The following is a 16,063-nucleotide window of genomic DNA, read 5'->3' on the forward strand; positions in this document are numbered from 1 at the left end:
GCCTGGTCCAATTGTTGATTAGGGAAAGTTTGGTTCTGCAAGTTTTATGGTCCAATACAAGACATAACTATATATGCCATATGCTTGTCTAACTATATAAGCCATATGTCTGTGAGGTGCTGCAAAATTTTTCAAACGAAAAAAATAAAAGAATAATAATTCGTACCAGGTTGGGTTACCGTCAATCACTCGCTCTAGGAACATCTTCTATAATCTATTCGATTCTTCAGGCTACAGTCGCTTCAATTGGGTTGCTTCCATTACACGAGTCGTTCCTTCAACTGCAACTTCATAGAATACTTCATCCTTCGCTTCCAAGTTTACTATATATATTCATAGAATTTTTCATTTAAATATGCAGTAGCCTGCCATACAGTTTTTCCAACAATCATGTATAGGCCGCCTCCGCCACACGCATCCCCACGGCCTCATATTGATCCATATGCGCCTCCGTCTCCGCCACCACCACACCCACGCCCGCGCCTACACCCACGGCCTCATATTGATCCATACGCACCACATCCACATCCGCCACCGCCACTGTAAGGACCTGCGGTCCATGCGATGGGCAGGGCAACTCCACCATGCGAGGAGCTTGTGCGAAATGCGAATTGAACGAGCCAAGGGTGGGTTTATACGATGTTGGGCGAGTTGAGAGGGCGGTCCCACGAGTTGGGCGGGCCAACCCTCCACTTGGGCGAAGGCAACATGTTGAACGAGTCGGCTTGGGCGTTGGGCGTGGGTCGGCCGGGTGACATAACCCGCCACCCGCCCATATATATTAGTGGACGGTTTGTGGAGGCAAATCATCATTCGATCAACACGAGTTCGAACAAGGAGTTCTGCGGTGCGTGGATGAGCCCGCACGACGGGTGGAACTCGGGTGGAAAACTCGTTCAGAAAACTCGGGCGAAAAACTCGTGCAGGAAACTCGTGCAGAAAACTCGGGCGAGGTCGTCGGGCAGAACTCGAGCGAGGTCGTTCAGGCAGGACTCAGGTGAGGTCGTTCAGGCAGAACTCAGGCGAGGTCGTCGGGTAGGAAACTCGGGCGAGGTCATTCGGGCGAACCGGGTGAGGTCGTTCAGGCGAGCCGGGTGAGGTCGTCGGGTGACCCGGGTGAAGTCGTTCGGGCGAGCCGGGTGAGGTCGTTGGGCGACCCAGGTGAAGTTGTTCGGGCGAGCCGGGTGAAGTCGTGTGGCGACCTGGGTGAGGTTGTTCAGGCGAACCGGGTGAAGTCGTGTGGCAACTCGGGTGAAGTCGTGTGGCGACTCGGGTGAAGTTGTTCAGGTGAACGAGTTTGGGTGGACGTGTAGACGGGCGGTCGGGCGAGGGCGTGTCGTGCACGCCGAAACGAAGAATCGTGCGGACGGGCAACTTGGGTAGGGCATGCCGTGCATGACGAAACAGTGGAAACAATGAAGTGTTGAGGTTGTGAACGAAGGTGTGATTCGTGCGGAGGCGCTAATGTATGGCGACTTGATTACGACGAGACGCGCCCAAGTTGAGCAAACAACATGATCGTGCGACGAGGTGAACGAAGGGTTGGTGAGTCGTGCGGCGACCGTGCGGAGGCACCGACGAGCTGGGCAACTAAGTTTGCCGAAGTTGGAAATTTGGCTAAGTGTAAATTTGGGATTTCCCAAGATTTAATTTGTATTTATAAAAGAAGATTATATATATATATATATATATATATATTGATTCGGGCAGACTCATATTGCAGGGAGTTGCCCCTCCCTTTATACTGTTGTACATTTCTATTGTATAATGATGTTTATGTGAATGTTATGGGCTTTCACTATATAAAAGACAAAGATAATACTTGGTAAAAAAAAATAAACTAAGTATGGAATGTTAAGCGTAGTCTACAATCGTAAGTATTAGTGAAAAGAAAACGGTTGGTAGTGCCGCACTTCGCTATAGTGTGGTTGGAAGAGTACCGCCAGTGTAAGGGCGCGACAGGTGGTATCAGAGCTTAGTGTCGGGGAGCTGGTGCTGGCGTTGAAGCTGATACACACTTGCACTTCATGACAGGTGGTATCAGAGCTAATGAACTGAATCAAGGAGCTAATTCTACAAGACCGAAGACTTGGGAGGGAGTTCAAGTTTTGCAGGTGACAGGTGGAATATCAAGGTGATTCAGGTGAATGGTGAAACAGGTTCAGCAGAGGTGAAGCTTAGTGCTTGGGCCAAGCTAAACGACAAGGCATGGCAAGTTTGGAAGAATGTGAAGGGAAGCACTTGCTTACCTTATACAGGTTGAAGCGGTTGAAAGAGGAGAACCCACGGATTCGAAAGGAACTTAAAGTGTTGGAAAGAAATGTTGAAGACGAACTTCTTCAATTTGGTTGGACAATGGAGCAGAATAAAGTTGTAGATTGTGCTAACAAGCAAGAGGAAGCCGTGATGATTGAGGATGTTGCAAATGTGACAATGATGGAGGATGAACTTGAGATTGATCAAGTTGAACCAAGATCGTGCAGTTTGCAGACATGGATGGATGAGGATACTCACATGGAGGATCCTCATGATGATGTAAGTACTATTGATACTTGTGTTTCACTTGAGCATTTGGTAGATGAACTGTATGCAGGGAAGAGCAACACCAGGTTGCCAATGCTAGGGAGGATCTTACCATGGATGTCTATGATGAGACCTTGTATGGAGAAGCAAGGATTGTTGACTGTTGCAGGACTTGTTGGGGTTGTTTGTGACCTTATGGTAGAAGGTGCAAAGGCCCGTGACAAGGGAGGAACATGATGATCATTGTGGAGGATTGGGTCATGCTTTAGCCACATGGAGAATTGGCTAAGTGCCCGGCGTGACTCATGGACAGATTGAAGGGCACACACTTGGGTATGATGGTGCTTGGGTGGACTTCTCATGGCCGAGACCAAGAGCAAGTCTTGGTGGAACTTTCAGTGGGGGAGCTATGATGGAAGGGACTCGTAATGATGATGATATGGTTGGGTGACCGAGTTCACTAGACCGAATATGCAGACTTGGATGGGATGACCGATTTTTGTGATGGGTCTACTTGGTTGGACTACATGGGCAACTTATTCATGGACATCAGGTTGGAGACATGGAGCACGACAGTCTTATGCAGGGACATGATGTAGGAGCACTTGTAAATGTGTCACTTATGGGCATCCAATGAGGAGTGCCAAGGCAGGGATGTTGTGCAGGTGGATCACTGGTGTGACATGGAGATGTGTTACTTATGAGCCGATAGAGAGGTTGTGCACTTATGTACAACAAGGATATGGACTTGGATGGAGTTGTGAGCAGACTATGGAGCATTCCTACTACATGGAAAGCTAAGGCATCTTGCAGAGACCTTTGGGCCGAGACTTGTATGCTTGCTAGAATGTTGGGTGGAGATGACTCATGGAGCTCATGATGACATGAGGTTGTGACTTTTGGAGACTTCATATATGGTGGACTTGTGGGATCTGATGCATTAAGACGCTGAGGTCAGAGACTTTGATGCAGAATGGGATGCATACTTTCGAGTACATATATGGGTGTGGCTTGGAAGAGTGACTTAATGTAGAGGATCGATATGAAACACTTTGGAGTGATGGAGTTACAACGATGATGATACCTTGGTGGCAACACTTGGGCATGGGTTGAGCCAAGACTCAACCACCTTTGACACATGGGAGCTGATTGATCTATGATCATGGGCAGCACATGGATAGATGAGATAGGTGTATACTTGTTTCTATGGCAGACTTGAGGGATGGCACATTACAGATATGATGGAGGTCGCTTCATGGATCTGGATGTGGCACATCGAGAGTCGTGAGATGATCTCTTCACTTTGAGGAGATGGATGTTTTGCAGATGGATGATGATGCTGGATAGAAAACATCATGGACAACATGTTGCAGATGAGATGAGAACTACTTCATGGACCTGAGCATGGCTTACTGATATGGAGATGGATTCTTGATGGAGTTGACGGTGTGACGAGATGTTCTGAGAAATGACTGATGACGGCGTAAGGATGTTCACTCTCATGGTTTGAGCATGACAGTTGGACTGGCTACCCAACTAGTTCAAACATGGGGTCTGGAAGTGTACAGAGATATGTTAGCATTTGTTGGAGTATCATGACAGCAGTTCACATGAGGACGACACATGATGAGGTCAACACGATATGTTGTAGGAAGCATGTAGCTTGAGATGGAGGGGCCAGCGTTCCACGATGGGGAGCAGCATGTGGAAATTGTGACAGGATGGTTGATGATCATGGATTGAAATGATTTTCCGATATATGACATACCGGTGGGGTGTATGCCTTGGTATGGTGATCTTGGTGATCTTGGTGATAGTTGGTTGCTGGGATGAGATATTGTCGAAGACGACAATGACTTCAAGTGGGGGAGGATGTAAGGACCTGCGGTCCGTGCGACGGGCAGGGCAACTCCACCATGCGAGGAGCTTGTGCGAAATGCGAATTGAATGAGCCAAGGGCAAGTTTATACGATGTTGGGAGAGTTGAGAGAGCGGTCCCATGAGTTGGGCAGACCGACTTTCCACTCGGGCGAAGGCAACATGTTGAATGAGTCGGCTTGGGCATTGGGCGTGGGTCGGCTGGGTGACATAACCTGCCACCCGCCCGTATATATTAGTAGATGGTTTGTGGAGGAAAATCATCATTCGATCAACACGAGTTCGAACAAGGAGTTATGCGGTGTATGTATGAGCCCGCACGATGGGCAGAACTCGGGTGGAAAAATTGTTCAGAAAACTCAGGTGAGAAACTGGGGTGAAAAACTCGTGCAGAAAACTCGGGCGAAAAACTCGTGCAGGAAACTCGGGCGAAAAACTCGTGCAGAAAACTTGGGCGAGGTCATCGGGCAAAACTCGGGCGAGGTCATTCAGGCAGGACTCGGGTGAGGTTGTTCAGGCAGAACTCGGGTGAGGTCGTCGGGAAGGAAACTCAGGCGAGTTCGTTCAGGGGAACCGGGTGAGGTCGTTCGGGTGAGTCGGGTGAGGTCATCGGGCGACCCGGGTGAAGTCGTTCGGGCGAGTCGAGTGAGGTCGTTGGGTGACCCGGGTGAAGTCGTTCGAGCGAGCCGGGTGAAGTCGTGTGGCGACCCAAGTGAGGTCGTTCGGGCGAACCAGGTGAAGTCGTGTGGCGACCCGGGTGAAGTCGTGTGGCGACTCGGGTGAAGTTGTTCGGGTGAACGAGTTTGGGTGGACATGCGAACGGGCGGCCGGGCGAGGGTGCGCTATGCACGCCGAAACGAAGAATCGTGCGGACGGGCGACTTGGGTAGGGTGTGCAGTGCACGACGAAACGGTGGAAACGATGAAGTGTTGAGGTTGTGAACGAAGGTGTGACTCGTGCGGAGGCGCCCGTGTGTGGCGACTTTGTTACGACGAGGCGCACCCAAGTTGGGCAAACAACACGATCGTGCGACGAGGTGAATGAAGGGCGGGTGAGTTGTGCGACGACTGTGCGGAGGTGCCGACGAGCTAGGCAACCAAGTTTGTCAAAGTTGGAAATTTAGCTAAGTGTAAATTTGGGGTTTCCCAAGATTTAACTTGTATTTATAAAAGAAGATTATATATATATTGATTCGAGCAGACTCATATTGCACGGAGTTGCCCCTCCCTTTATACTGTTGTGCATTTCTATTGTATAATGTTGTTTATGTGAATGTTATGGGCTTTCACTATATAAAGGACAAAGATAATACTTGGTAAAAAAAAAATAAACCAAGTATGGAATGTTAGACGCAGTCTACAATCGTAACTATTGGTGAAAAGAAAACGGTTGGTAGTGCCGCACCTCGCTATAGTGCGGTTGGAAAAGTACCACTAATATAGAGGTGTGACAGCGACCACCACCACGCCCACACCCACAGCATCATATTGATCCGTATGCCCCTCCGCCTCTGCCACCGCCACGTCCACATCCACACCCAAAGACTGATGCCACCACCACGCCCACACCCACAGCATCATATTGATCCGTATGCCCCTCCGCCTCTGCCACCGCCACGTCCACATCCACACCCAAAGACTGATCCGTATGCACCTCTTCCACTGCCGCCGACCCCTCCATTTGACCCATTCGCGCCCGCTTCTCTGCCCGGACCTCCATTTAATCCTAGGCCTGATCCGTGTTTACCTCCTCCACCCCGGCCGACGCCTCCATTTTGACCCATTCGCGCCCCCTTCTCCGCCAGGGCTTCCATTTAATCCATTTTCTCCTCCTCCACCAGGTGCTTACTGGCCGCTGCCTGGTCCTAAAAGGGCTCCTATTTTTTCTCTTCCTCGCCGCATTTTTCGACCTCCGGTTCTCTGAAGGGATTAGCAGTACACTAGTGCAACCATATATCAGCTGAGCAATAAGTATTTCTTAGATTAAAGTAATATATGTCTTATCTTAGTTAGTTATTTGGTAGCTTAAATCGCATATCTCACGTACGGTATTGTGATTTTCACCGCTTGGGGTTTTACACAGTGCAGAATGGGTAAACGCAATGCTCTGGCGTGTTGACTTCTCTCCATGAAAATGTTTTTCCTCCTCATTTACATAAAGTTGCGGTTTGTAGTGGCTGGGTGGCCCATCAATATTATATATGTGAAATGGAAAATGTTTTCCATGTATGCAGAGAGGTAGTAATGTTTTAAACTCTGAAATTTCACTTCCTCTTCACTTGGATGTATTATAAAATAAGAAGATGGAAACTGTCTTAATTGTAAACATAATTTTGACAATTTCTTAGTACTCTCCTATTTGCGATGCCGTGACTTACAGCATAGAGATGAGAGCAATTTATTGACTCAAAGCTAAGCTTGAGAGTTATATGGAGACTAATTTTGACAATTTCTTAGTACTCTCCTATTTGCGATGCCGTGACTTACAGCATAGAGATGAGAGCAATTTATTGACTCAAAGCTAAGCTGGAGAGTTATATGGAGACTAATTATTTAGGAGAAATAAGGCGCACACAATGATGATCCATGAAGAACACGATGTTTCCTTGAATTTTTATTGATAAAAGATATTGGATTAGAATTTTCTTATAACTGAATATTAAAAAATTAAAAACTAAATTAAAAAACTAATAACTGGGTTAGAATTATTTTCAGAATTGACCATTAAAAAATTTAAATGAAATTAGTAAAGTCAAGGGCTAATATTTTAAAATAGAATAATTTTGTATATTTTTTCTAAAAAATAATCAATTTCTATTTTTTTAAATAATTGATTCACTCACTTTTTTAAGATAAAATTATTTTATTTTAAAAATTACCAAAAAATAAATTTGCCCAAACATTTTATACATTGCATATTTCAGAGATGAGTAAGTTTTTAAACATGGTTTTGTTTATTTTTTGTTTTGATATTTGTAATAGCGTGCAGTAAATGAGTAAGTTTTTAAACATGGTTTTGTTTATTTTTTGTTTTGATATTTGTAATAGCTTGACTTACTGCATAGAGATGAGAACAATTTATTGAAGCAAAGCTAAGGTAGACAGTGATATAGACAGAAATTATTAATGAAAAACAAGGTACACATAATGGTTCATGAGGAACAAGATGGTTCACTTGAATTCTAATTGATCCAAAAAAACGCTTGATTTGACATTTTTTTTTGCTATAATAGACAATTAAAAACATAAAATGAAAGTCTGTAAATTTTAGGGTTAACATTCAGAAATACTGATTTCCCATTTCTTTTTTTAAAATAAATTTACCAATTTTCATTTTGTACACTATAACCTTTAAAATGGTAAAATTCTTTAGACACTACATAAAATCATTCGAAATTGGATATTTTTAAAAACTTTTCACAGATAGCATATTGAAGACTAATAAGATTGGCCAAGATTTCTAAACTTGACAAATATTTCTATCTTTACAATTTTTCTTTAGTGCTTTTGAGCTGAACTAAGAAGGGTTTAAATAGAGTGGTTTTGGTATTTTTATTGAATTTTTTTAATATTTAATAAAATGCTTGTTGTAAGATTTTATTGTACCGTTATTTAAATTATATTTATGGATGTAGAAAAAAATAATTTAATTTAACGTAAAAATTGTGAAGATATTTTGAATTTAAAATTGAATTTAGTTTTTTAAAAACTTTATATATTTAAGTATTCTAAAGATATATAAAACTAAAATTTTGAGCAAAATAAAATAAAAAATCTACGATTTCTAACTATTCTAAACAAAATCCTACTTATTAATAATAATAATATTTAAAAAAACCACATCATTCAAAAATATGTCAATCCTGTCTCCCTCAAAATAAAATTATTGGCAGCATACAGGTTACAAATACTAAAATATGTCATTTTAAAAATTTTACTTTGTTCTCAGCTCTTTCAATTACTAGTTTTTACCCTCTCTTTTTTTTGGCTATACAGTTTCTTATCTTTATTTTGTAATTTGAAACCTCGACTAGTGTTAATTGGGTAGAAATGTTGTTAGTATCTCGTTTACAATTTTCTGTTTTCAGCTCTCTTTTTGGCTATACTATTTTCTTATGTTTAGTTTTTGGCTGGAATGTTTTTATAGGTTTAATTTGTATTTTGAAACATTGGCAAGCGTTAATTGGGCAGAAATCTTGTTACTGTTCAATTTACAAATATTAAAATATGTGAATTTCTAAAATTTCATTGAAAAGATTTTGTTCTCAGCTTTTTTGTTCATTTTCCAAATGATTGTTTTGCTTTGTTTTTGCGTACTCTTTTCGTTTGTTCATTTTCCAAATGATTGTTTTGCTTTGTTTGTGCATACTCTTTTCGTTTTTGGAGTTTGTAACTTGAGACATTGGTTAGTGTCAATTTAGATAGAAATGTTATTTCTGTAATTAGAAATGTTATTCCTGTAATTAGTGTTATAGACAAAAAGAGACCTATAAAATTGTATTTTTTTTTAAGACGATAAGCGACTTCTATCTCAAATATCTACTTATTATTCCATGACACACTGCTAATTTTTCCAACTCTTCCAACTTTAATGGAAGAGGGGCATACTTTTTTATTAAATATTTTAATTTGTTACAAATAACCAGGCATTTTAACGGTGTGAGGAAGATGTCTTCATATATATATTAATGAAAAAGACGATATAGCTATCCTGTTGAGTGAGTGGATGGGAGTGTGTTTTTTCCCTTATAAATGGATTGTCGAATATGTAGCAATGGATTGTCAAATATGTAGCAGAAAAATGATGAGAGGGGGCATTTGAAATTTTATAAGGATTGTCGAATATGTAGCAATGGATTGTCAAATATGTAGCAGAAAAATGATGAGATGGGGCATTTGAAATTTGTATTAAGGATAGTTTATTAATAATCAATTTTGAATTTAATAATAAGTATTATTATAGTTTTAATTTTATTTTATTGTTAATTTTTTGGAAATTTAATTTGTTATTTTTATAGTATTGTTTTTGACATTTTTTTACTATTCAAAAAGCTTTGAAATTATGTGATCTATTTCTCCAACAAAATTCTTAGAAAAATGTATTGAATTCTGAAAAAATCTTATTACAAACAAACATTATTATTTATCATAATCATAAGCGTTGTTCAAGAGATGCGGACTCAAGTCAAAAAAATGTTCACAAAATCCTCTTTCAATAAAATGGAGGACAACTTGCTAAACTTTTTCACTCATACCAAATTGAATTTGTAATTTGAGAAGCCCAATCAAATTGAACTGTAGAATATTCCAATTCTTCAAATCTATGTGACTAAATTTGGTAATTATGCTTAATGCTAGTGTTAATTTTCTCCTTTTTATTTTTCTTACCATAGTAAATTGGAAATACTTTCCGAGGTATATAAGCAAATCTAGAGACTCTCACTATAACACCAAGAGTATAGCCAACCAGCTGTAAGCTAGATATACCAGGAATTTATAACTTTGCAAGAGCCAAAAATACTTGGTAAGAGTGATCTAGGCAAAGCCCAACATCAAATCTAATGATTATCATTATAACCTAGCAAGAGTCAAGACTATCTAGTAGCTGCACTCCACAAGAATGAGAAAGACTACTCCTAAAGCCTTATCACAAGGGGCCAAAAATGTCACAATAAAATTTGAAACCAAGTAAAAAAATAACATCTCACTATGTCAAATCCCACCCGTCAAAAAAAATATTCCACTATATCAACCACTAAATCATCTCATACAAACATGCTGGTTTGATCAAATATATTATAATTTATAATTTTTTTTGGGATACTTCTGCTCGATTGAAGTGAGTAGGTAATTTTTTATCCTTTAAACACAGCTCACTCTCCATATTATTATTGATATTGATATTGAGGGAAATCATTTGTATGCCTACTTGAGCTCCAAAGTGCACTCATGGTATGCTCTGTGCTAGTAATGTACAACTATGAACGACCAACTCAGCGTCTCCTGGTTTGTTCAAATCTTTACTTCATAGCGAGTTAGAATCACTGGTTTAATGATGACATTAAAAGGCTAAAAGGCCTTTTACCTAAGAAGCAAGATACTAGCTTACTTGAAAGGATGCATCCGGTGCAGGATCAGATTTTAATTCTATGTAATGAGTTCGTTCCCAATTCAACCGAACTATTATACGTCAACGTCCACATATACCTCAGAAATTACAATACATAGAATCAGAAATATTTGGCTCAATCTCCACATACAACCATTGAAATTGAGTTAGACATTTTATGTGAATGGTTTTTTTCTTAAAAAAATTTAAATTGAGTCAGATATTTTATGTGATTTTCTTTCTTTCTTTTTTTTTTAAATTTAACCTCATAAAAAAGGAAGAGAAAGAGGAAGAGGAAGAGGAAGAAGATTTTATTGTTTTATGTTTCATAAATATTTTTAAATTGATTTTATGAAGTTTATTAAAGTTTAAAAATAAATAAATATTAAATTAAATATTTTGAAAAAAAAATTAAATGTATTTTTTTTCTAATTAGTTAATGTGGTTTTAAATTGAATTATGAGATATAAAAATTATATTAAAAAAATATATATTCACCAAGTGTTATAATTTTGCATAACAAAATGCCATTTGTATATTTGCTCACCATTTTTTATGGGAGAATGCCATGTGGATAGCTTCCCACCATAATTTAAGCAAGTATTTGCATAAAAAATGGTGGGGAGCTATCCAAACGGCATTCTTTTGTAAAGGAATTCATTTGCATGGAAAATGGGAGGCAACTATTTACATGGCATTGTGTTGTAATGAATTCTTAATTACATTTATTTTCACCATTTGTCTACTAGTTGCAAAAGAATTTCAAAATATGTTAAAACTCTTACATAGTAAAATATTAATAACTATAAGCTTTCTATATTTCTATAATTTTAATAAAATCCGTCCATTGCTTTATTAATTTGGAATTAATACAATTTTAAAAAGTGTTTTAAAATGTTTTAAGTACTAATTTTTAAAATTATATATATATATATATATATATATATATATATATACAAAAAATTTGAGGACAACCTTACTTTAACTTTTTGTGAAACAATAAAATTTTTAAAACTCATACCATAATTTAGGGGAGTATATTACATGGATTAGAAAAAATTATATTATGTAGAGTCACACAAAAATTCTATATATAATAGCCTTAACCTATGAAATTGGGTCCTAATTTATTCCATATATTTCATATGTATGTCTTATAGCATATATATATGTGTGTGTGTGTGTGTGGATAAGGTGAAATTCGAGGAATATGCTTTAAAATCATGGTTTAATTAGGTCATAAGAATTGTCAGTATCACCTCTAACCTATGAAATTATGCTTTTTAATTTTTTAGTATGCTCTAAAATTAGATATTATGGTTTGTGTGCATATAAGTAACTTTTGATACTAAAAAATATGGATTAGGAAGAAAATCATTCTTTAAACCTTGATTTAGTTTACAAGAACCATATGTATCACTCCTCATCCATAAAAGTGAGTTACTAATCCATTATTTGGGAAAATTTTCATCTCTAGGATTTTTTATAATCATGTAAATGGCATTAAGTCTAGAAAATTTCTATTTTAATTTAAGACACTAAAACATGTTTTATATCACAACAATCATCCATACACAAACTTATCCTTGAAATTAAGATAAAGGGAAAAACATGGTTTTAAAAACTAGATCTAGTAACCACCTTGATCCACCTTTTAAACCAATTTTTGAACCAGAACTGGAAAATAGGATTGGTAAGATCTCAATGAGTTACTGGCCTTTAAAAACATACATTGAATAATGATTTTTTAATGAAAAAAATATTTCTAAAATTTAAAGCCATGATTCCAAACTATTAGAGACAAAATATACATAGTTTGCTCATCTATATACCATGTATGGATGAATAGATCAAAAGGGCATCGGGTGCAATACATATTAACAACAAAATACATAATCATCGACGCTCTAAATGGGTTCTAAAGTGAAAAACAATGCTATAAGCCACCAGACCACTAGCATACTACAAGTCTACATATCAATGATCAACATGATCACTCATCAAACTCATCACCACTACTAAACAATGGATCATCAATAGGAGCTACATAAACATCATCATGGCTTAGAGTCTGGGGAATAGTTGCAATCTCAGTTGTACTAGTTACAACAAAACTAGATCTAACATAAGCATGAGTTAGTCGAGTTGCACGATTAGTTCTTTCCATTGGTTGTTTTATTTTCCTTGATTGAGCTACTAGTTCTAGTTCCACTGGAACTACCAAATATGCATTGTGATCAACCCCCCTAACTCTATGGCATCAATATCATATTCAAGATCAAAATCAGTTGGTTGAGTCACCTTCGCCCATTCTGATTTTGGATAAATATCCTCGAACATAATGTGATCTAGATCAGGTATTTTGTTCATCAACTAATTGTGTCTTAGTCAAAGGTTGTAATGCACAAAAATGAGATCATTCAACCGTTTTTATTCCAAATGAACTCTCTTCTTCGTGTGAATCCACTAAAAAATAGACCAATTGTGCTCACAACTAAAATGAATGCAATTTTGATTGAAGACTCTAACTGCAAAGTCTTGCAATTGAGGAAATTGGCTACCAAATGACTCCCACTAATGTGTTGCAAAGACAAAGACTGTAGTTAGTTCATTGTAAAATAATTTAGATTCTAAATCTGACTACAAAGGAAATTGTTTAACATTTGAATTGTAAATAATTAAACTTAAAAAAAAATGGAATTGCTTACCTAGTTGATCCACATCTCTTGCCATCATTGCAAGTTTTTTCCAAAGGTACCCGAGGCATTAGTGAAAATACTTTTTACATATTTCTAACTATTTGGACTCATTAGGTACCATGAGCTCCAAGCAATCATACAACCCAAATTTTACCTCGACATTTTGATCTTCTCCTAGCTAAGCTCTATAATGATACATTGGGTTCAAGAAGTACCCAACTGCATAAATTGTACAACGAAGTTGATTATTTCATCTATAGTCAATGATTTCCCAAATTAGCCCATATTTACCCATTTTATGTTTGTAGGCTACTCATATCTTCTCCTTTTCCTAATCCATAGCCTCATAGATGTATCCCATGGCCAATTTTTTCCCTCCACCACCTATAACACCTTAACAAGGAGCTCTCCAATTTTCAAAACCTCTGCAGACTTTTTCAAAAAAGAGTTATGAAAAAAATAAATTTTTTTGTCATTTCCATCTTGTTTATGAGCCGACCGAGATGAATTCCATTTATCACAAGAAAACACTTTCTGCAAGTTTAGTTGTTGAGATTTGAGATATTGCAAAATAAGGAAGTGAGTTGCAAATCTCATAATTGCAGGCTTAATAATCTCCTTGCCCATTGTATTTTTCTTCACTAGGATTAATACCCATGAGTGGTTGTAGATGTATTTAGTTATACACTTAGCATTATCTATGATATTCTTTACCCACTCCACTTTTCATATTCCCTCACGCGTGAGGCCTATGCAATGTGCAACACATGGGGTAAAAAATATGTCCTATATTTGGACTCTAGCATATTTCTAGCTAGAACATAGTTTCAGGAATTATCTATGATGACCTACATAACATTTTGATCCTATTCATCTCATCCAAAAATTGTAATAGAAGGTTTGTATCATTCACCCTATCATATGCATCAACTGATTCCAAAAACAAGGTTTCTTCAGGGAAAGAAACAAGGAAATTAATGATAGTCTGGTTCTTTCCATAATCCCATCCATTTGGCATGATGCAAAAAAACAAATTTTGTTTCATGACTCGTTATACTTAGTCAAATATCCGTCAATAGAAAAATATCATTTTGCAAAAAGACTCCCCTCAACTCATGCATATTAGGGCCTTTGAATCCATTTCCTCTAGATATAACAGAGCCCCACATAGCTTGGTAACAAGGCGAGAACTAATCATTAAAGGGGATATTTACATAATACCACCATGTGGTAATGTAATGAAAAAGAACTTCTTTCCATTGCTTTTTCCAATGGTGATCTATTGACAGTGTTGGACCCGCCAACATTTAGGGGATCTCTCTGATATGAAGTCCCAAATAGACCTCACACCATTTGGAGTAGGAGTCCCAATAGTGGGTGATAGTGTAATACCTTCACCACGGTAGCGTGCAGAGGGAAGTATGATAACTTCCGGTGAGAGCAAGTGTGTGACCCTACGGAGATTCAAGTGTGATGCAAGGAGGTTCCAACACATGAATGGAAAGGAAGTGCTCCCCTTGGAAGCCTGTAATAGTATGCAGCTTGAAAGGAACACATGAGCGAAATGACATCACAAGCTAAGATGAAAAATAGTCCACAAATTAAAGTGATTAGTTAATCCAACAACACGTATTCAACACGATTCGTACAAATTCATACAAAGTAGTTCATAAGAAAATGTGTAAGTTAAATAACATACATTTCCAATACAACAAGAGTAGTCCTACTATATTAACAACATATGCATGAAAGTGTGTTGGCTCTAGTTTTATTATTATAAGTGAAAGTTCCATCCATACATACACCATTGATGACCACTAGCCCCAATAATGGAACATTACAGTCAAGGACACTTGCTCCTCCATAGAAGTATACTCGCTCTATGCTATGGAGAAGCCAAGGCTCTTCACAATACTCCCAAGCCTTTTCTAAGCCTAAGCCTAGCCAAAAGCTTCACTCCCAAAAGCTTGTTACATGAGTTATGAGGTTCTATTTATAACAAGAGGGGGGTGACTCTTCAACTCCCCCTTTGTGACCTTTGGACTACCCTCATGACTCTTCAACTTCTTCACTAAATGACAAATAACATGGTGAATTTTCATATTCCAATATTGGCACTTGGAATTTCACTTACAAAATAATTACAAATAATATTATATTTTCCACATGTACCCATATAAGACAAAATAGGGTAGAGACAACTTAAAAAGAAACAACACTATGATTCTGGAGCTTGGGGAAAGTCTAGCTCGACGACCTCCACTTGTTGTTTCTCGGTCACATATTAGTGCCAAACTTGGTACTGTGTGATGATGTCCCCAAACTTCTTAATAGTGTCTTTCTAGAAGTAGACTCTAGCCATCATGGCATTCGAGTGCACTGTCTTGGAACCTGTGTCCAACTCGTTCTAAATCATGAGCAACATTATCTTGACCTTGACAGGACCATCGATGTACTTTTGCATGTTGTGTGCGTTCAACTCCAAGTCTTCCCTAGTGGATTATTGTCTTAGCTGCTCCAAGTATTGATCGATTTCCAGTCGAACCTGGTTCTTGGGTTTAGCATCAGTGAGGGAACCGATTGATGGGATCCAGTGCTTTCTCACCATGACATCCAAACTACTGTACAACCGCACATATGAGGCTTGTGTGTTGTCGATGAATGAGGCAAGTTTCTCGTTGTTCTGAATCAACATTCAGACCTTCACTTTCTCCAGATCTGCTTATGGCTTCATCTTCTCCACTAAGTCAAGTGGGGCCCCTAGGTACCACATTGTCCACTCTTGTACATGGGTGACGGCAGCATGTATTTTTTTGAGAGTTTTAACAAACTCTTTTCTCTACTATTATAGCCCA

This window comes from Pinus tabuliformis, chromosome 4_2 (assembly GCF_031772625.1).
Source record: "Pinus tabuliformis cultivar Carrire ecotype Pingquan chromosome 4_2, CPIR1, whole genome shotgun sequence".
Lineage (NCBI taxonomy): Eukaryota > Viridiplantae > Streptophyta > Pinopsida > Pinales > Pinaceae > Pinus > Pinus tabuliformis.